This window comes from Neoarius graeffei, chromosome 17 (assembly GCF_027579695.1).
Source record: "Neoarius graeffei isolate fNeoGra1 chromosome 17, fNeoGra1.pri, whole genome shotgun sequence".
NCBI lineage: Eukaryota > Metazoa > Chordata > Actinopteri > Siluriformes > Ariidae > Neoarius > Neoarius graeffei.
The window spans coordinates 23,551,203-23,573,311 of record NC_083585.1 but is presented as its reverse complement, the minus strand read 5'-3'; the positions used below and the strand labels follow the sequence as shown (position 1 = coordinate 23,573,311).

At 44.9% G+C, this 22,109-nt stretch overlaps 1 protein-coding gene across 1 annotated transcript in view; it reads right to left on the bottom strand.

Annotated features, from left to right (window-relative positions):
• grik4 (glutamate receptor, ionotropic, kainate 4) overlaps nt 1-22,109 on the bottom strand; it is a 645,415-nt gene that overhangs the window by 372,752 nt on the left and 250,554 nt on the right. The window lies entirely within an intron of this gene.

Below are 22,109 nucleotides of genomic sequence, written 5' to 3'. Positions count from 1 at the left end.
AAAGGTGCACAAGCAACAGGGATGACTGAAATCTTGAGAGGGTTGTCAAGAAAAGTCAATTCAAGAACTTGGGAGAGCTTCACAAGGAGTGGACTGAGGCTGGTGTCAGTGCATCAAGAGCCACCACACCCAGACGTCTTCAGGAAAGGGGCTACAACTGTCGCATTCCTAATATCAAACCAATCCTGAACCAGAGACAATTTCAGAAGCATCTTACCTGGGCTAAGGAGAGAAAGAACTGGACTGCTGCTTAGTGGTCCAAAGTCCTCTTTTCAGATGAAAGTAAATATTGCATTTCATTTGGAAATCAAGGTTCTAGAGTCTGGAGGAAGAGTGGAGAGGCACAGAATCCAAGGTGTTTGAAGTCCAGTGTGAAGTTTCTGCAGTCTGTGATGATTCGGGGTGCCATGTCATCTGCTGGTGTTGGTCCACTGTATTTTATCAAGTCCAAAATCAACACAGCCATCTACCAGGAGATTTTAGAGCACTTCATGCTTCCATCTGCTGACAAGCTTTTTGGAGATGCTGATTTCCTTTTCCAGCAGGACTTAGTACCTGCCCGCAGTGCCAAAACTACTACCAAATGGTTTGCTGACCATTATATTACTGTGTGAGCCAACTCACCTGACCTGAACCCCAGAGAGAATCTATGGGGTATTATCAAGAGAAAGCTGAGAAACACCCGACCAAAAAATACAGACGAGCTGAAGGCCACCATCAAAGCAACCTGGGCTTCAATAACACCTCAGCAGTGACACAGGCTGCTCGCCTCCATGCCACGCCGCATTAATGCAGTAATTCATGGGAAAGAAGCCCCAACCAAGCACTGAGTGTCATGCCTTCGTGCACTCGAACCAGGTGCAGCTCAAGCAGCTACACTTGCTCATGCGTATGGAGTGCGGTGTGCATGCTGTTGGGACACAGCCATTATGGGAAACACATGATGCTGATTTGACCTCAATCAGCATGTGCACATAAGGATGCTATTTTCACAGACACTTTGCAAAGTATTATCTCTGTCACCATTATTATTTGTATTATCACATTTGTTTCTAGCTCTGGTTGACTCATTTCATTTTGCTTATTTTTGTAACTCTGATCTGGCCTTACAGTACATTTTGTGTACAGCACGCCTGTAAAATAAACACCTTCCTGCATTTACATCCATCTACCATGTTATACCTGACACTGAGTGAATAAATGAGCATACTTTTCAGAACTTGGACATTTCTGTTTTGTAAATGCTTTTTTGATTAATCTTAGGAAATATTCTAATAATTTGAGGTACTGGATTTCTGATGTTCATGAGCTATCAGGCACAATAATCAAAATTAAACCCCAAAAAGGCTTGAAATATTTCACTTTATGTATCATAAGTCTATAATATATGAAAGTTTACCTTTTTGAATTAAATTATGAAAAAAGAACTTTTTTCACAATATTCTAATTGTTTGTTTGAATTGAACTAGTATATATTTTGGCACTGCCTAAAAGTGGCGTTCCTGATGAGTGTATGAGCAAAATATTTACAAGGGCACAAACTCAACCTGAATAGAATAATAATATAGCAGCATATGAACCATCGAATTGTGTCGTGTTGTGTATCTCGCATAAATAAATCACTGCATTGTCTTGTGACAGTGACACAAATAATGAGATACACATCGCAGTTACGAATACATATTTATTCCTTTCTTTGGCATTGTATGTCATGCGCCAGAAAAAACCCATCACCGTATTTATTATGGCTTGACTCTGTTGGGTGCCTGGTGGACAGCAGTGAACCAGCACTTTCACTTTACATCATTATTATATAATTATGATTGAATATTATTGGACATAAGAACTAATCAGTATCAATCTATGGTAGTTTTAGATTAACTAACACTAAGGAAAGGTGCTCATTGAACTATACAATAATTATATTTACTCAAGCGTGCAGGGTAAGAAATCATTCAGTTAAAAAAGCATACAATGCAAAGATATGTTGCCTGTTAAGAAAAAAAAACAGTAAGATAAAAAACTTCGAGAAAAAAAAACACAACTGGAAAACATCCTCCTCGACCGAATACAACACATGAGCTACGAGGGTTCGAGCTGTAATCTTGATATTTCAAACTTGATGTCAAACAGTTGTCTGGTTACAACTGTCAATTGTCCAACAAGCTAGTGAACTAATAAAACTGTTTTAACTAGCTTTATATGAAACTGTTGTGAATATTTTCCATAAAACGTGTTAGTAAATAATCCTGCATTATTTTTTAAAAAGCAAATTAAAAATAAGCACTGGAGAAAAACCCATCTATCTTATGGAAATAAAGATACAAATTTTGTTGTCTGGTGGTCAAGTGTTAATGAGAGACGTTCCCTTGCACTTATGATCGGGTTCCCTGTGGTGGTGGTGGTAGACGTACCTTGTTCATATATATGAATGTTGTACGGTCGCAAAAGGCATCAAAAATCATGTCAAGGCATTAGCATGTTCTCTTAAGTATGGCGTTTCACTCTGTGTGCTTTGTGTGTGGGGAGCTCTGCTAGCAATTGCTAACTTTAGGACTGCAGTCGTCATGAACAGTTCCGCACTCAAGTTTCCATCAATGAACAGTTTATAACTTCAACAAAACAGACTTCACGTTAAAGCTATAATGATTCACATAAGGTTAACCTCATGGAAGTAAAATTACATAGAGATAGCTACTTGAATTTGAAAGTGATGTTATTATCAGGAAAAATACTGCAAGGATTTGATACAGGATTTGACTTCCTTAAAAAATTGCTTTGAACATTGTTTAATCTAAGACCTATTCAATCACTAAATAGTCTGAATGTACGGTATGATAAGTATGTATTCGTAGCTTAATGGGCAACTTTCTGAGCTAGTAATCAAATCTCTGGACTGCCACTGAGCAAATGTTTGCCTTTTTAGTAAGCATTTAACTCTGAACTTTTCAGCCCTCATGAATCCTGCTCAGATTGTATCCTGTCTCTTTGGTACACTGCTTTCAATAAAAGCATAATATGACTGAAATTTATGTAAAATGTAAAAAAATTTCAAAGGGCAAACTGCACACATTTGAACTCATGCTCACTGATGCTTTATTTTGACTGCAAAGCCAATTAGCATCTATTTAGCACAACGTTTTTATTCTAACCCACATGTATACAATTGACAGTAGTTTCCTCACTTTTTCTATCTCCATAAATAAGTCAATCTATCGGCAAAGAACAAAATGCAATATATTCAAGTAAATATATGACAATGTCAGTCTTTCTTATGTTCTCTATTTTTTGAAGTCTCTCAGACCGATGCACTGCAGCCAACCAGCAACGAGCATGTGATGTTCAATAAGGATCTCCCTTTCCCACTTTGAGCTACGCTGTTGTGATTTTTTTTCTCAATCTGGTGTTGTGTTTTTGATTTTCGTGTTGTTGTTTTTTTCATTTACCATCGTGTTTTTGTTTCATGCATTTTGTACTTATGGGCCACCATAATTAACAGAGTTTCTCCCTCATTTTCTTTACACATACTTACAAACAGAGATTCTGATGCTGATTCCTGACCTCACATAAGTACAATCCCTGACACACCCAAAGTGCTGTAACATCAGCACGACAAACAGTGACTGCCATAGTACAAGTTGCAGCGATTAAAGAAAACCAATAACGTGCTCTTGGTTATTTTAGCTCTTATTATCCTCAAAGAAACTTCACAGGGAATTCCCACACTGTACAGTGTCTTGCAAAAGTATTCATCCCCCTTTGTGCTTGTCCTGTTTTGTCACATTACAAGCTGGAATTAAAATGGATTTTTTGGGGGGTTAGCACCATTTGATTTACACAACATGCCTACCACTTTAAAGGTGAAAATTGGTGTTTTATTGTGACACAAACAATAAATAAGATGAAAAAAACCAGCAATCTGGAGTGTGCATAGGTATTCACCCCCAAAAGTCAATATTTTATAGAGCCACCTTTTGCTGAAAGTACAGCTGCAAGTCTCTTGGGGTATGTCTCTATTAGCTTAGCACATCTAGCCACTGGGATTTTTGCCCATTCCTCAAGACAAAACTGCTCCAACTCCTTCAAGTTAGATGGGTTGCGTTGGTGTACAGCAATCTTCAAGTTATGCCACAGATTCTCAATTGGATTGAGGTCTGGGCTTTGACTAAGCCATTCCAAGACATTTAAATGTTTCCCTTTAACCCACTCCAGTGTAGCTTTAGCAGTATGTTTTGGGTCATTGTCCTGCTGGAATGTGAACCTTCATCCCAGTCTCAAACCTCTGGCTGACTCAAACAGGTTTTCCTCCACAATTGCCCTGTATTTAGTGCCATCCATCTTTCCTTCAGTCCTGACCAGCTTTCCTGTCCCTGCAGATGAAAAATATCCACACGGCCTGATGCTGCCACCACCATGCTTCACTGTAGGAATGGTGTTCTCAGGGTGTTGGGTTTGCGCCACACATGGTATTTCCCCTGATGGACAAAAAGTTCAATTTTAGTCTCATTTGGCCAGAGAATCTTCTTCCATGTGTTTGGGGAGTCTGCCACATGCTGTTGGGCAAACTCCAAACCGGCTTTCTCAAGCAATGGCTTTTTTTCTGGCCACTCTTCCATAAAGCTCTGCTCTGTGGAGTGTATGGCTTAAAGTGGTCCTATGTACAGATACTCCCATCTCCAATGTGGATCTTTGCAGCTCCTTCAGTGTTCTCTTTGGCGACTTTGTTGCATCTCTGATTAATGCCCTCCTTTCCTGATCTGCGAGTTTTGGTGGGCGGGGCCTTCTCTTGTCAGGTTTGTAGTGGTGCCATATTCTTTCCATTTTGCTATAATGGATTTAATGGTGCTCCCTGAGATATTAAAAGTTTGGGATGTTTTTTATAGCCCAACCCTGATCTATACTTCTCCACAACTTTGTCTCTGACCTGTTTGGAGGCTCCTTGGTTTTCATGTTGCTTGCTTAGTAGTGTTGCAGAGTCAGGGTCCTTCCAGAACAGGTTGATTTATACAGACATCATGTGACAGATCATGTGACACGTTGATTGCACACAGGTGGATCTTAATCAACTAATTATGTGACTTATGAAGTGAATTGGTTGGACCAGCTCTTATTTAGGGGTTTCATATGAAAGGGGGTGAATACTTATGCACACTCCAGATTTCTGTTTTTTCATCTTAATAAAACAACAATTTTCACCTTTAAAGTGGTCGGCATGTTGTGTAAATCAAATGGTACTCACCGCCCAAAAATCCATTTTAATTCGAACTTGTAATGCGACAAAACAGGACAAACACCAACAGGGATGAATACTTCTGCAAGACACCGTATAATTTGTTAGAATTCCCAAAATAAAAATGTCAAAATTCTCTGTTCAGTAGCTGAACTTTTTCCGGCAGGTCCATCCTTTCATTTGTGTCTGGACACCAGCATGTTCATTGGACAGCACAATTTCCATGTTGCTTCTCACTGAAAGCATCTGCAGTCAGCTAACTGTGTGCAGGACAAGCAGACAGGCAACAGTCCATCCTTGTCGTCTCTCTTTTCTCATATAAAAAGAACACTAAAGGAGTGTGGGGGGGAGGAGGAGATTTTGTCTTCACTCCCTTAATGACAGCATATGTCAAAATCCCATCGTGTCCATTATCACATCAAATTAATGTGCGTTGTAAAACAGAGACAGCATTTTAGAAAAAGAAAAAAAAGCAGAACAAGGAAAAAAGCAAAGTCACTGTCATTTCTTTCAGCGCTGCACCTTTTTGTCAAAGTGGAGAGATGAGCACAAGAGCTCTCGTTTGTCATGATTAAAGAAAGAGCTGATTCTTTGATCAAAGTAAATGGGTAACTGTGGTGCATTCATAACAGAAGTTAAAAAAAGTATGCACTTGTATATACAGTATAAAAACAAATGAACCATACTCATCACATCTGAAATGTGTGATTGGGTTATTTGTCAATATCTGGATAAAGAACAGGGCTGGGTTTCCTGAAAGCCTCTGAAGGCTAAGCGCGTCTTTAACGGCCTCTTAAGATCCATCGTTAAGCTAATGTGGTTTTCCCAAACAACGTCATAGCTAAAGTAGTCCTTTAGTTCACATTTAATTTATGATGGACCCAGACCACTCATTCAAAACAAAGAGCAACTCGCTCGCGGCCAAATACACAGAATGCGCTGCACCTCCGAGGGACTCTCTCTCATAGTCAGTGGGCAAACTGGTGTTGAATCTGCTGCTGGTGTTCAGTTATTTTTCTTGGACATTGCAAGTACATCAAGTTAATTATTACATAAATATACGCAAAATATTATGAATATATTTCAATATATTATGGAATTACATAAGGATATCACAATGTCACACTGATATCGCCACATTTGAATTAAATTAAACTCCATTAAGTGTGATTATCTAATTTAGTGTCATAAATGAGACAAATTTCTGTACCTCTAACATTGTGCGTGTCTATATATTGCCAACTTGGCATTGTGGATAACAGTTGAAATAATCCTGACTGCATGATTGGGCAACAAAGAAACAAGCAGGCATGGGGAACACATTTACTTAATGATTTAGCTTAGTTCTATTTTAGGACTAGTTGGTACAATCCTTCGCAGAGCTAACACTGCCTGAGCTAACACTGGTGGAGACGGACGTGCAAACTACATCCACACGACAACGGCAACGAGATGTTATTTAAAAATATATCGCGTCCAAATGGGCAACGATCAGTAAAATATCAGGTCCATATAGCAACGCAACGCTTGCTGAAAACGATGCAATACACATGCCACACCTCTAGGGGCGCTGTAAGACGGTCCCTTCGGAGACACCAGAACAATAGAAGAAGTAAGGACGCATGCGCATAAACTATTATGCGCGAGACTTCATATTAGCCACAAAGTCAGGAAAATCTGTTCGTAAAATTACATTATAATGACCAAATACAATGAAAAGTATTTTTCCAGTCTCACCTGTGAAAGGTAATCCCATGTGATCTCGTTTGGATGGCAAACCTGTTGGTGCAGTTAAACGCAGCTAATCTTTATTCTCCGCTTTGACCTATCCAATATGGCGGCGAGGATGACGTATGATTCAACGTGGAAGGCGGCGTCTTTAATGGTCCGGAATAAATTGAATGCTACACGTTGATGGATTAATTTGTTGTTTCTCACCTGTGAAAGGTAATCCCATGTGATCTCGTTTGGACGGTACACCTGTTGGTACAGTTAAACGCAGCACATGAATCTTTATTCTCCGCTTTGACCTATCCAATATGGCGGCGAGGATGACGTATGATTCTACGCGGAAGGCGGCGTCTTTAATGGTCTGGAATAAATTGAATGATACACGTTGATGGATTAATTTGCTCCTCTACGCCCTTTTTGAGGAATGTATTGTAGGACTTAAACCATCATCTGAAGAGGTGAGATCGCTCCTTTTTTCCCCTATTTTTGCTGGCGGGATTGACTCTGCCCTAAGGGCAGAGTCTCTCTCTCTCTCTCTCTCTCTCTCTCTCTCTCTCACTTTGCACCATTACACAATAAATATTCACAGTGAAAATATTTTGTAAGCGCGTTTCATGAACCAAGTTATAGGATTTGTTGACAACTCGCATCGAGTTCGTTACACTTCTACCCGGCATGAAGCACTCACAGTCATGTGGTTGTGACATCATCATAAACAAATCCGTTCTACTCATCCAGACGACTTCACAACGGCAACGTTGCCAGATCTTTCCACTCTGGAACCCGTGTGGACGCCAGGCCTAAACGATAAGCAATTGTATCGGAGTCACCTGAATCCGTTGCCGTGTGGACAGAGCCTGAGGGTCTCCAGGTGGGTGCACTAATGGTATTTGGGTGGAGTGTGGAGGAATAAAGCTTCATCGGGGTCATCAGATGGGCACCCTCCTTCTTAGGTGTTTCAATGATAGGCCCACAACACCTCCAGAGGGCTCATTGGCGACATCTGGTGTCCCAGGTGTGCCTCCTTCTGCTTTAACTCTCACTTATTCACCCTAATGGAGTGGCTGTTATTTGGAGGCCCAGGTGATGTCTCTCTTCTTAATCCAGAGCCACCAACTGGCCTGTTTGGTGGCACTGGAAAGGGCTTTGATGGCTTGTCGTTAGGCTTGACCTCCGACTCCCATGTCCTTAAAGCATAGCAGAACCATGGCCTCACTTTTTGTTTATAAATGCCTTGACACCTCAAGAGGGGCATAGGAATAGTTTTAAGCGTTAACAATAAATCTAATACTGTGATTTTTACGATTAAAGTGATTCATATAGGTAGCAGTCTGCGTGAATGACCTTGACATCCGTGACGTCACAGCAGGAAGTCTATCGGTCTCATCGCCATTTCCGCTATACTAAAACACAGAGCTGACTGCAACTCCGATCCTCCATTTTGAGCTAATTTATCACCATGCCATGTAGATGTGTTGCTGGTGGGTGCAGCAACATGACAGAAGGTGGATTTACGTTGCATTCATGGCCCAAGAACGTCCAAACTGCAAAGATTTGGACATGTTTTGCGAGATGTTCACGGGCACATTGGACGCCTACGAAGTGGTCTCTCGTCTGCTCTGCACATTTTACTGAAGACTTGTACGAGACCTCTGATCTGTTGAGGAGCGTCGGCTATAAGCCCATATTGAAAGAGGGTGCAGTACCAACAGTTAAATAAAACTACAAGAAAAGGAAAGTAAGTTCAGTTGCACCAGTTCTCCCGGAGCATGAGCCGAGGGTTGTTACTAAAACCCGCGAGGGAACGGGACATGACATATCGCTCAGGCAGTGATCTCCCCACGGTTGTTGCTAAAACCGGTGACGTTCTATCCCGGGTTTTGGTAATTGCCTGAGCCTAGCAGTAAAGGCGGAGTATTCAGTATGGAGAATGATTGGACCAGCCATCTGATTTCTCCGCTGGATATTGCTCACCTCAGTAGCAATATCTCACCCTTATGTGGAAGAAGTGAATGAACGGAGAACTGAACGAACAACTGAAAGTCAGATTGTTTCAAAACAATTGGCCACAAGATCGGCCTTCAAGAAGCGAGAACACAGACGGGTAAACTCCGACTCTCATTTGGATAAAAAAAAAAAAACAGCAACACTTGTTGTTTACCTGCATTTAGATTAATACATGTAACTTGTATTGTGTGTTTAAGTTACCGGTATAAGATTATTTAATTTGCTTCAGAATGTGATTGTCTCAGTTCATCTGATTATTTAATGAGCCTGTAAGAGACCCTACGTGTGGGTGGAGCACAGAGGACGGCAGAACAGAGATCAGGTTTTATAAAGGGCTTTATTGCCACACTTTTCAGTATAACAATGACAGACACACAACCGGCGTCTGGTTCAGGGCTGAGCTCCTTCTGCTCTCGCTCTCCCTCCTGATATAGGGCGCAGTCACTGGGAAGACACACAAACAGGTTAATTGCTCTCAGGTGGCGTGATTCTGCCACTTACCTTCCCTGACTCCGCCCTCCTGTCACAGACCGGCGCTTGACCACGCCCCCGCTGCCACATACCCCCACCGCCCGACTCAGGCCGGGCGGCCGTCCGGCCTGCAGCCGACTCCCCCCCCCCTTGACGGGAGAGGAAGTCCGCCACGACCATCTGCGCCCCCGGCCTGTGGACCACCTTGAAATTAAAGGGTTGGAGCGCCAGATACCAACGGGTGATCCGCGCGTTGGCATCTTTCATGCGGTGGAGCCACTGGAGGGGCGCGTGGTCCGAACAGAGGGTGAAAGGGCGCCCCAGCAGGTAGTACCGGAGGGCAAGAACCGCCCACTTGATGGCCAGACACTCTTTCTCTATGGTGCTGTAGCGCCCCTCACGCACCGACAGCTTCCTGCTGATATACAGGACAGGGCGGTCCTCCCCCTCCACCTCCTGGGACAAAACCGCCCCCAGCCCTCTGTCCGACGCATCGGTCTGCAACATAAAAGGGAGAGAAAAGTCAGGGGAGTGTAGAAGTGGCCCCCCACACAGTGCAGCCTTTACCTCTGAGAAAGCCCGCTGGCACTGCTCCGTCCACTGGACCGGATCTGGTGCCCCCTTTTTAGTGAGATCAGTCAGCGGGCTGGTGACGTCCGAATAATTAGGTATAAACCTGCGATAATAGCCAGCCAGCCCCAGGAACTGTCTCACCCCCTTTTTGGTCTTGGGCCTCGGGCAGGCCGCAATTGCTGCCGTCTTATTAATTTGGGGACGCACCTGCCCGTTGCCCAAGTGGAAGCCCAGATACCGTACTTCCACCCGCCCAATCGCACACTTCTTTGGGTTGGCTGTGAGCCCCGCTCGCCTCAGCGACCTAAGGACGGCCCTCAGATGTTCGAGGTGCCGCTGCCAGTCATTGCTATAGATGATTATGTCATCTAAATATGCTGCCGCATATGTGGCGTGAGGGCGGAGGACTCTGTCCATCAGCCGCTGAAACGTTGCGGGGGCCCCAAACAGCCCAAACGGAAGGGTGACGAATTGGTGTAAACCAAACGGTGTGGAAAAGGCCGTTTTTTCTCGGGATAGTGGAGTCAAGGGGATCTGCCAATATCCCTTCGTCAAATCCAGTGTCGAATAAAAGCGAGCAGTGCCGAGTCGATCGAGCAACTCATCAATACGAGGCATTGGGTACGCGTCGAATTTAGACACCGCGTTGACTTTTCTATAGTCCACACAGAACCGGACCGACCCGTCGGCCTTGGGTACCAAGACCACCGGGCTGCTCCAGTCACTGTAGGACTCCTCGACGATGCCCATTTCGAGCATGGTCTGAAGTTCTTCCCGAACCACCTTTTTTTTGTGTTCAGGTAGCCTGTAAGGGCGGCTACGCACTACCACCCCCGGGGGCGTCTCTATGTGGTGCTCTATGAGGTTAGTGCGACCGGGCAGGGGCGAGAACACATCCGAAAACTCGGTCTGCAACTGGGCGACCTCCGTGAGTTGGGTCGGGGAGAGGTGGTCTCCACAGGGGACCGGAGAGGTACGTGATGCCAATGTCCCTTTTTGAACCTCCGGCCCCAGCTCCGCCTTCTCTGGAACTACCGACACCAACGCCACGGGGACCTCCTCGTTCCAGAGTTTAAGCAGGTTGAGGTGGTAAATCTGTAGCGCCCCACCCCTGTCCGTTCGCCTCACCTCATAGTCGACGTCCCCGACTCGCCGTGTGACCTCAAAGGGTCCTTGCCACTTGGCGATCAATTTGGAGCTCGACGTGGGCAATAGTACGAGTACCTTATCTCCCGGAGTGAACTCTCTAAGGCGCGTACCCTTGTTGTACAGGCGGGCTTGCCGTTCCTGGGCCTGCCGCAAATTCTCCTGAGTTAGGTGGGTGAGCGTGTGGAGTTTTGCGCGCAGGTCCATAATGTACTGAATTTCGTTCTTACTTTGTGAAGGTCCCTCCTCCCAATTTTCCCGCAGCACGTCCAGGATGCCGCGCGGCTTACGCCCATATAATAATTCAAACGGGGAGAACCCCGTGGAGGCTTGGGGGACCTCTCGCACTGAGAACAGCAAGGGTTCGAGCCACTTATCCCAGTTACGTGCGTCCTCACTTACGAATTTTTTAATAATATTTTTGAGGGTGCGGTTGAATCGTTCCACTAAACCGTCCGTTTGTGGGTGATACACGCTGGTGCGGATCGGCTTAATCCCCAATAACCCATACAGTTCGCGCAGTGTTCGTGACATAAACGTAGTGCCTTGATCAGTCAGAATCTCTTTCGGGATTCCAACTCGGGAGATGACGCGGAAGAGTGCCTCTGCAATACTGCGTGCTGAGATATTGCGCAGAGGCACTGCTTCCGGGTATCGCGTTGCATAGTCCACCAGAACTAATATAAAGCGGTACCCTCGTGTTGACCGATCTAATGGCCCGACGAGATCCATCCCAATTCTCTCAAACGGGGTCTCGATTAACGGTAGAGGGCGCAAAGGCGCTTTTGGAATGGCCGCTGGGTTTACTAACTGGCATTCGCGGCATGCCGTACACCACCTACGGACATCGCCGCGAATCCCCGGCCAATAGAAACGGGCCATTATTCGGGCTAGTGTCTTATCCTGCCCTAAGTGTCCAGCCATGGGATTAAAGTGAGCCGCCTGGAATACCAATTCCCGGCGGCTCTTCGGAATTAAAAGCTGCGTGACTCGCTCTTTCGTTTGAGTGTCCTGCGTCACTCGGTATAATCTATCCTTCATAATCGCGAAGTAGGGGAAGGACGGGGTGGCGTTCGGCTGGAGCGTTTGACCATCGATTACTCTCACTTGGTCAAACGCATGCCGCAGAGTCTCGTCTCGCGACTGCTCTAATGGGAAATCCGCGAGGGATTCCCCAATAGAGAGAGGAGGAGCCGGCGGCTCCTCACTCTGACGCGGAGATGACGTAGACGGCTCTGTGACAGCTGCTCCCGCCAAAGCGACACCGGGACCTCCCCCTGTCAAATGGCAGGACCCACTCTCGACTAGGCGTGTCATTAAACCCCGAAATCCCGGCCAATCAGTCCCCAAAATTAGAGAGTGGGTAAGGCGAGGATTAACCGCCGCCTTTACTATGAATTTTTCCCCTCTGAAAATAATGTGGACCGACACCAAAGGGTAGCTGTGAACATCCCCGTGCACACATAACACCTTCACCCCTTGTGCTCCCCCCAATGCCTCGTTTTGAACCAGGCTTTGGCGAATTGAGGTCTGATTACAACCAGAATCCACCAACGCCTGATATGTAGCCCCTTGGATACTCACCGGTATGCGATACGCTCCGGCCCAATCGAGGGCGGCCTCTGGCGCGTCGGGGATCCGAACCACCGCGCCCACTTCCATTGCCGTGCACTGCTGTTGAAGGTGGCCCGGTTCCCCGCAGCGCCAGCAAACCGGCCCGGGCTTTCCCTCTGCACCGGTGATCTGGGGTTCACTCACCTGAGGTGGGGGAGAGACAGACACAGAAGGGAGAAACGGGAGGGCACCGCGGGTGCGGCGGGCCGGCTGGGGGGGTGCCGGCCCCCGCCTCCGCGGAGGGGGAATGGGGCGAGGACAGGACACAGGAGGAGGGGGAGAGAGAGAGAGAGAAGAGGAGAGAAGAGATGCCATCTGCTGTCCTGCCGCCGGGACAGCCGCCAGATGATCCTCCGCCAGCTCGACTGCCTGATCCAGCGACGCCGGGCGGTGGCACTGGACCCACTCCGCGGTTCCGGCTGGTAAGCGGGCGATGAACTGTTCCAGTACCACCTGGTCGACGATTCCCTCGGCGTCGCGATCGTTGGCCCTCAGCCACCGCCAGCAGGCGTCCCGGAGCTGCTGGCCGAACGCGAACGGCCGGCCGACTTCCTCCAGTCGCAGCGCGCAGAAGCGCTGGCGCTGTTGCTCCGGTGTGCGCCCCACGCGCTGGAGGACGGCCCGGCGGAGGTCCGCGAAGGCCAGCCGGCGGTCGGCGGGGAGCTGTAGCGCGGCCAGCTGTGCCTCTCCCGTGAGCAGGGGGAGGAGGCGCGCCGCGCGCTGCTCCATCGGCCACCCCGAGGCTTCGGCGACCTGTTCAAACAACGTGATGAACGCCTCGGGGTCGTCCTGCGGGCCCATCTTGGTGACAATGAGGGGAGACGGGCCCGCGGCCGGAGCGCTGGTGGACCCCGCCGACGCGAGGAGATGCCGGAACGCCTCGCGATCTTCCTGCTGGGCCAGCACCAGGGCTTCGAAGCGCTGCTCCTGCTCCTTTCGGAGCATAACGAGTGCCTGGTGCTGGCTTTGCTGAGCCGTGGCGAGGGCGTGGACCAGATCGGCGAACGGGGAGGATTCCATGGGGCTGCTGGTTTGGTGCTCCACTGTCCCGGGTTTCGGCACCACTGTAAGAGACCCTACGTGTGGGTGGAGCACAGAGGACGGCAGAACAGAGATCAGGTTTTATAAAGGGCTTTATTGCCACACTTTTCAGTATAACAATGACAGACACACAACCGGCGTCTGGTTCAGGGCTGAGCTCCTTCTGCTCTCGCTCTCCCTCCTGATATAGGGCGCAGTCACTGGGAAGACACACAAACAGGTTAATTGCTCTCAGGTGGCGTGATTCTGCCACTTACCTTCCCTGACTCCGCCCTCCTGTCACAGACCGGCGCTTGACCACGCCCCCGCTGCCACAGAGCCTTTTACGTTTTATCAGTGAAAATGCATGCATGTACATGTATGCTGCATAAGTTATAACACCTATCCTGTTTTAATGAGAGTCAACCCACAATCAATGAAGTCAAATCAGTCTTAGTTGAGCAAGTCGGTAACAGTATTTCTTACTTTCACCATAAATTTTTATTTATATGACTTTGGTCTATAGCTGTAAAAGGTCTCAGCCTTAAAACCGGTTACCACTGTGATGTCATGCACTCAGGGCTGGCTGGCTCAGCGGGGTAGCTCGAATACCAACTTTGTGGTCGATTTTAACTCTCAAAAAATATATTTTTTTTATTCCCATTTATGCAGCATACAAGAGCCAAGGATGGAGATACTATCCACTCGGAAATGCATTTAAAAATAAAGGTTCTGTGTATCTCCTTTAAGCAGCCTGGTAGTTGGCTTACCAACAAAACCTCTGCAGCCGACGTTGCTCAGCATCGGCTGCCAGCTTGGCATATTATAATTTGTTCATTCGTGTGAATGTTTGTTTATTTAATTAAAAAAAAATCATGCTTGTGATAAAAAAAAGTTATTGTCCAAAAATGTAAAATAGTTTCAAATATTAATTACCACATTAAGCCAAGAGCCAAGTTGTCACATGTCCACTTAAGCACAGACTTAAGCACACAGTGAAATTTTTCCTCTGCATTTAACCCATCTGAAGCATTGAACACACACATGAACACACAAGTGAGCAATGAGCACATACCCAGAGCAGTGGCAGCTATGCTACAGTGCCCAGGGAGCAGTTGGGGGTTAGGTGCCTTGCTCAAGAGCACTTCAGCCCAACCTCAGGCCATGGCTGCCCCATGTTAACCTAACCACGTCTTTGAACTGTGGGGGAAACTGGAGCACCTGGAGGAAACCTACACAGATACAAGGAGAACATGCAAACTCCACACAGAAAGGCCCCTGTTGGCCACTGGGCTCGAACCCAGAACCTTCTTGCTGAGAGGCAACAGTGCTGACCACTACACCACCGTGCCACCCAGTATATATGTAATGCTTACTGACGATATAATATCTCATCTCATCTCATTATCTCTAGCCGCTTTATCCTTCTACAGGGTCGCAGGCAAGCTGGAGCCTATCCCAGCTGACTACGGGCGAAAGGTGGGGTACACCCTGGACAAGTCGCCAGGTCATCACAGGGCCGACACATATGCCGCTTTTCCACTACCAACGCGGCTGAGTCGGGCTGAGCCGTGCCGTGCTGAGTCGAGCTGAGTGGGGCTGTTGGAGCTGCATTTCGACTACAACCACGCTGAACCATGCTGGCTGGAAGTGGGTGGACACATTGGGTGGAGTTAGCGAAAGTGGGTGGACGTCAGGTGATGTCGTTCGGCGGCGCAAACAGTGACATCAGTGACCTTTTAAGCGGTAGTCTCACAACCCGGAGAGTAAACAATAAACATGGAGTACATGGAGTCGTTAGTGTTGCTGGTCTTGGTGCTGTGGCTTGTTGTCACCGACAACGCCAACAGATACTGGCAAGAGCGTATAGATGAGGCGAGGCGCATAAGGCTTCAGAATTCTCGTAATTCTCCTTCTTCCGGGTTTACGGTATTGACAGATCCCAGCGTGCTCGCGGGGCGTGTGTAGGCGTGTGAGGACACTCCTCCTCACCAATCAGTGCACAGGGGAGTGTCTGCTCATGCCCCTAGCCTCACTCAGCTCGGTTTGGCTCGCTTCAGCCCCACTCCAAAACCGTGCGAGTTTTGGGTGCTAAGCAGGGCTGAAGCGAGCTGAGTCGTGCTGTTCTTAGATAGTCGAAACGCGAGCCATGTCGGGCTGAAGTGAGCTGAAGCGAGCTGAAGTGAGCTGAAAAAGGGTAGTGGAAAAGGGCCAATAGACACAGACAACCATTCACACTCACATTCACACCTACAGTCAATTTAGAGCCATCAATTAGCCTAACCTGCATGTCTTTGGGCTGTGGGGGAAACCCGAGCACCTGGAGGAAACCCACACAGACACGGGGAGAACATGCAAACTCCACACAGAAAGGCCCTCGCCGGCCACGGGGCTCGAATCCAGAACCTTCTTGCTGTGAGGCTACAGCACTAACCACTACACCACTGTGCCATCAGATCCAATATCATATGATAAATTGTCCTAATGACCATCATGCTGTTAATTAGTTCTCTTAATTGACAATGCACACTGTTGAAATTGATGATCTAATCATCTCACCTGCAATCGGCTACACTGAGGGAAGAGTTAGTGTTGAATCAATACCTTTCTCCATCTGCATGAATATACTTTGGCAATATTTTTGTTGCTAGCCTCTTCAACACACATGAATTTGCCAACTGAGTGATAGCGGGCAGAGATGAGTATAAAGTTACTGAAATAGACCACAAAGTAATTGTACGCTGCTAAGCAATGTCACAGCAGCCTAACCACAGAGAAGACTTCATGAGAGAGTTGCTTTCAAGTTACTCAGTCATTCTGTAATTTGTCAAAAGAAACAAAAAAAAATCCAGGTGGTATTATGAACTATAAATGTGAGTGTGGGTTTGCAAACAGGGACACAAAGAGCTCGGCAAGCATAATGGTGTGTTTTAAATAAAGCTTTACATTAGAGTGCATTCTTGAGTCATGGCATTTTCAAATTGAAATGACACATTAAAACAGTGGTAGGTCTCTTGGTTCCAAGAATAGAAAGGATTAAACAATAAAAATAGACAGCAGGTCAACTGTCTTGTTATGAAGTGAATAAATATGCCTGTGAAATTGTGCAGTATACTGTTGGTCTGTATGGTGTAATTTGGTGTTAAAGTAATATGTAATAAAGTAATTTGATAATGTAATACATAATAGCTGCTTGTGACTCTAATATTTGTATAATATGCAGTATGTGTGATGTGTGACATGTGTAGCAGCAGGGGTAATACATATTATTCTATCCACAGTCACTGGATATGAGCAATCGCGTACTCTGATTGGCTACTCTACTACTAGTCTATTAGCTCATATACTGTGAGTAGAGAAAAACAAAATGGCGGAGTGCATGAAGTCAGATAGTATATCACTTTGTTATCAAGTATTTAAAAGAAACAGAAATAGCTAAAAGAATATAGCCCCCCCCCCCCAAATATCTCCTGTTCCACACTCCAGCCCAGTTGGTGACAGTAATAGACCGTTAAGTTGGTTTGCCAACCACCAAAAATCTCAAAACAAGAAGAAGAAGAAAATGGTGGAGCATGTTACTGAACCAACCGAATATGAAATAAAAACTCTACTCGAAAACAGCCCCCTCAAAAAAGTTATATATATACACACTACCGTTCAAAAGTTTGGGGTCACTTTGAAATGTCCTTATTTTTGAAAGAAAAGCACTGTTCTTTTCAATGAAGATCACTTTAAACTAATCAGAAATCCACTCTATACATTCTCTATAAACATACTCTATACACTCTAAACATAATGTGGTAAATGACTATTCTAGCTGCAAATGTCTGGTTTTTGGTGCAATATCTCCATACGGTAGGTGTATAGAGGCCCATTTCCAGCAACTCTCACTCCAGTGTTCTAATGGTACAATGTGTTTGCTCATTGCCTCAGAAGGCTAATGGATGATTAGAAAACCCTTGTACAATCATGTTAGCACAGCTGAAAACAGTTGAGCTCTTTAGAGAAGCTATAAAACTGACCTTCCTTTGAGCAGATTGAGTTTCTGGAGCATCACATTTGTGGGGTCGATTAAATGCTCAAAATGGCCAGAAAAATGTCTTGACTATATTTTCTATTCATTTTACAACTTATGGTGGTAAATACAAGTGTGACTTTTCATGGAAAACACAAAATTGTCTGGGTGACCCCAAACTTTTGAACGGTAGTATATATCAGGGATGAGAGTGGGTCCTGATGAAAAAAGCAGAAAATCTGTAAAATGTCCTGAGGGCGCCAAAGGCGCCCGAAGTAATAAGGGGGGTCCAGGGGGACACCCCCCATGAAATTTTTTTCAAAATGAGACCTTACACACCCTATTTCCTGCAATCTGAGCTGTAGTCAATTAAAACACCTGATGCCTATTTTCATACTTATTGAAATAAAAACACTATTATATAGAACAATATGTATCAAAATTCAAAATAATATGTACATTTTATGGGGACTGTTTATTACTCATTGTCAACATCACTTGTTTCTCTAAAAAAATGTCCATTAAAATCCATAGTTATTTACAGTTCCATTAATAATTCAAATTTTCATATATTCAATATCTCATCTCATTATTGCTAGCCGCTTTATCCTGTTCTACAGGGTCGCAGGCAAGCTGGAGCCTATCCCAGCTGACTACGGGCGAAAGGCGGGGTACACCCTGGACAAGTCGCCAGGTCATCACAGGGCTGACACATAGACACAGACAACCATTCACACTCACATTCACACCTACGGTCAATTTAGAGTCACCAGTTAACCTAACCTGCATGTCTTTGGACTGTGGGGGAAACCGGAGCACCCGGAGGAAACCCACGCGGACACGGGGAGAACATGCAAACTCCGCACAGAAAGGCCCTCGCCAGCCACGGGGCTCGAACCCGGACCTTCTTGCTGTGAGGCGACAGCGCTAACCACTACACCACCGTGCCACCGCCACATATTCAATATATTGAATTAAATTAAAACATTTATATATCTTATCGAGACTGACCTTTTCCTAATGTCCACATTACTTGTATATGATTTCTTCACAATGTCTATTTAAACTTTAAAGTTATATAGTTATCAACACTGTCAGCTATAATTCAAATTATCATATATTCAATGTATTGAATCAAACAAATGCGTATTTTATGGGGACTGTCTTTATCTTATTGTCCACGTCACTTGTATGTTTTCTTCAAAAGGAAGCGCATATGCCTATTCACACTTTTTACAGTTAAGTTGTTTACAGTTCCCAGTTATTGTTGAAACAAATTTTCATTACATCATTTAGAATTCTTCTACAGCTTCTTGGCCAAAGCCAAAAGCTTATCAGTCCTCTCTTTTTTCCTTTTTCTTTCATTAGCCAGCGCCTCCTGTGTTTTTACGTGCTCTAACCTAGCTCTCTTCTGCTCTCTCTCACACTCCTCTCTCGCTTTCCTTTTGCTTTGCTAAACTTGTTTTTTATACCAGTATCAATTTCACATACCTTCGCTTCATCTCGCTTGTCAATAGTATTCGGCATCTTGAGAAAACACGCCGATTAAAGGAGCATATTTTTGATATGCAGCTCACAAACATGTGGAAGTTTTGATAAAAGAAAGCGGATGTGGGTATCTTTGTAAAAACTGTTCTGATTGGCTATTATGGTCTCGACATCGATGTTTTGACCAATAACAATGTAGATAACACGGATTTTACATCACATTCAACGAGATTAAACGAGACTAAAGATGGCGACTTACAAATAATGTGTAAACATCGTTGGAGTTAATTAAGTTTGAACAACATGAAGGTACATACCCCAACCCCCCTCAATTAATTAAAAAAAATTCTCAATGGATTTGGCATAATATAAAAAGGTTGTTTTTTACTCAGAAAAAGCGGAAATCCGCCGAAAAGCGGAAAACTCTCATCCCTGATATACACACACACACATGGTGGTGTAGTGGTTAGCACTGTTGCCTCACAGCAAGAAGGTCCGGGTTCGAGCCCCGTGGCTGGCGAAGGCCTTTCTGTGCGGAGTTTGCATGTTCTCCCCGTGTCCGCGTGGGTTTCCTCCGGGTGCTCCGGTTTCCCCCACAGTCCAAAGACATGCAGGTTAGGTTAACTGGTGACTCTAAATTGAGCGTAGGTGTGAATGTGAGTGTGAATGGTTGTCTGTGTCTCTGTGTCAGCCCTGTGATGACCTGGCGACTTGTCCAGGGTGTACCCCGCCTTTCGCCCGTAGTCAGCTGGGATAGGCTCCAGCTTGCCTGCGACCCTGTAGAACAGGATAAAGCGGCTAGAGATAATGAGATGAGATATTTTTCACAAATTGCTACTTTCATTTTGCCGGTTTGTTTACATTCTAAGCAGAAATGATTTTGTTGGACATTTTGTATATAGTTTTTATTTATCGAATTTGCAAAAAATAAAAATGTTCTGTTTCTCAAAATCCAGTGAATGTGGAAAGAATAAAACAGTTATTCCACTCAGTCTCCTCATATATGGGTTATAGCCAACTTGGTGCTACGTGCCTCATCGGCTATCAGCTCATATACGGCTTGATTTCATGGAATAACTGTTAATTATGTTAAGTAATTAGCACTGGACACCAGCAGCATTGACAAGGATACAGTGCGACCAAGTCTAGTCATCCTTGTTACTAATCTGTCTGCCTGAAATACCATGAAAATAAACAGGAAGAAATCTATTGGGACAAAAAAACAAACAAAAAAAAACCCCAAACGTATTTCAGACATTTGACCTGGCTGTGACCTTGACTTTGAGTCTGTTTGGAACAATTCCAAAATCAGTTCACCTGCTGGTTAGAATGAAAATTCCTTATAAATCCTCCAAACAGATGGATGGACAGACAACTTGAAAACACTTGGTGGCTGATGCACAAGAAGAAAAACTAATTAGCACATATTTCAGTTCTCTGAAATGTGAGAGATGGGATGCCTATATGATCACTGTGTAACGAAAAAAAGCCAACATCCAAATGTTACTGTTTAATTCAAACTATCCAAATCCATTAAAAATAACATTATTAAAATAATCAAATTTATTTTCCATATTGTCAGAAGTGTCATTATTGTTCGGATACAAATAGCATTCTCAGGCAAATTTACATTTCACACCTAGTATCGATTTCTCGCTCATCAGCACCCTTTGAAGCATAAGTGCCTTCAAAAGATTATATCAATCATGAGACAATCCAATAATTCTGCATACTCATACATATATTAAACTGTATCAGTGTGAAATTGTGTGGGAGGAAAACATGGCAGAGATTGCATTTTGAAGATAATTTCATTCAACCTGCTCAGTGTGTTTGTAATTGAAACAGACATTATTAGTAGACTATGTGGCGAATCAGATAAATAATTCCAATTGATAAAAGCACAGACAGAATTTGGCAGCTATCATGGTTTGGAAACAAACAATAAAAGTACATGAAATTCATATACTGTGTTCTTTGCAAATTAATTTTGTAGACTTTATAGATTAGATTAGATTCAACTTTATTGTCATTGCACGTCACAGGTACGAGGCATCGAAATGCAGATTGCATCTAACCAGAAGTGCATCGCAGTAAATAACATAAGTGTAATATACAAATATAAATGTACAGAAATTACAGGATATGGATTGTTATAATATGATATAGATATTTACAGTATGTACAAATGTGCGATATGAATGTACTATAGTGCGATGGTATGATATGATTTGCAGTATATACAAAATACAGTATGAATAAACACTAGTGTAAATGGTGATAGGGCAGTGAAGTCAGTTCAAGTCAATTCAGTTTGGTTGGGGGGAGTGTGTGTGTGTGTGGGAGGGGGAGTTCAGCAGTAAGACAGCTGAGGGAAAAAAACTGTTCCTGAACCTGGTGGTTTTGGTCTGAAGGCTCCTGTAGCACCTTCCAAAGGGCAGGAGAGTGAACAATTTGTGTGCTGGATGGCAGGAGTCTTTGTTGATGTTTATGGTTCTCCTGAGATATCGCTTCCTGTAGATGTCCTCAATAGCAGGAAGTGAGGCTCCCACAACATTCTGGGCAATTTTCACCACCTTCTGCAGTGCCTTCCAGTCCAAAACAGAGCAGTTCCCATACCAGACTGTAATACAATTGGTTAGAATGCTTTCGATGGTACAGCGGTAGAAGTTCACCAGGATGTCTGAAGAGAGGTGATTTTTCTTCAGAGTCCTCAAGAAAAAGAGACACTGGTGAGCCTTCTTGACCAGGTTGGAGCAGTTGGTTGTCCAGGTGAGGTCCTGCGAAATGTGGATCCCCAGGAATTTGAATCTG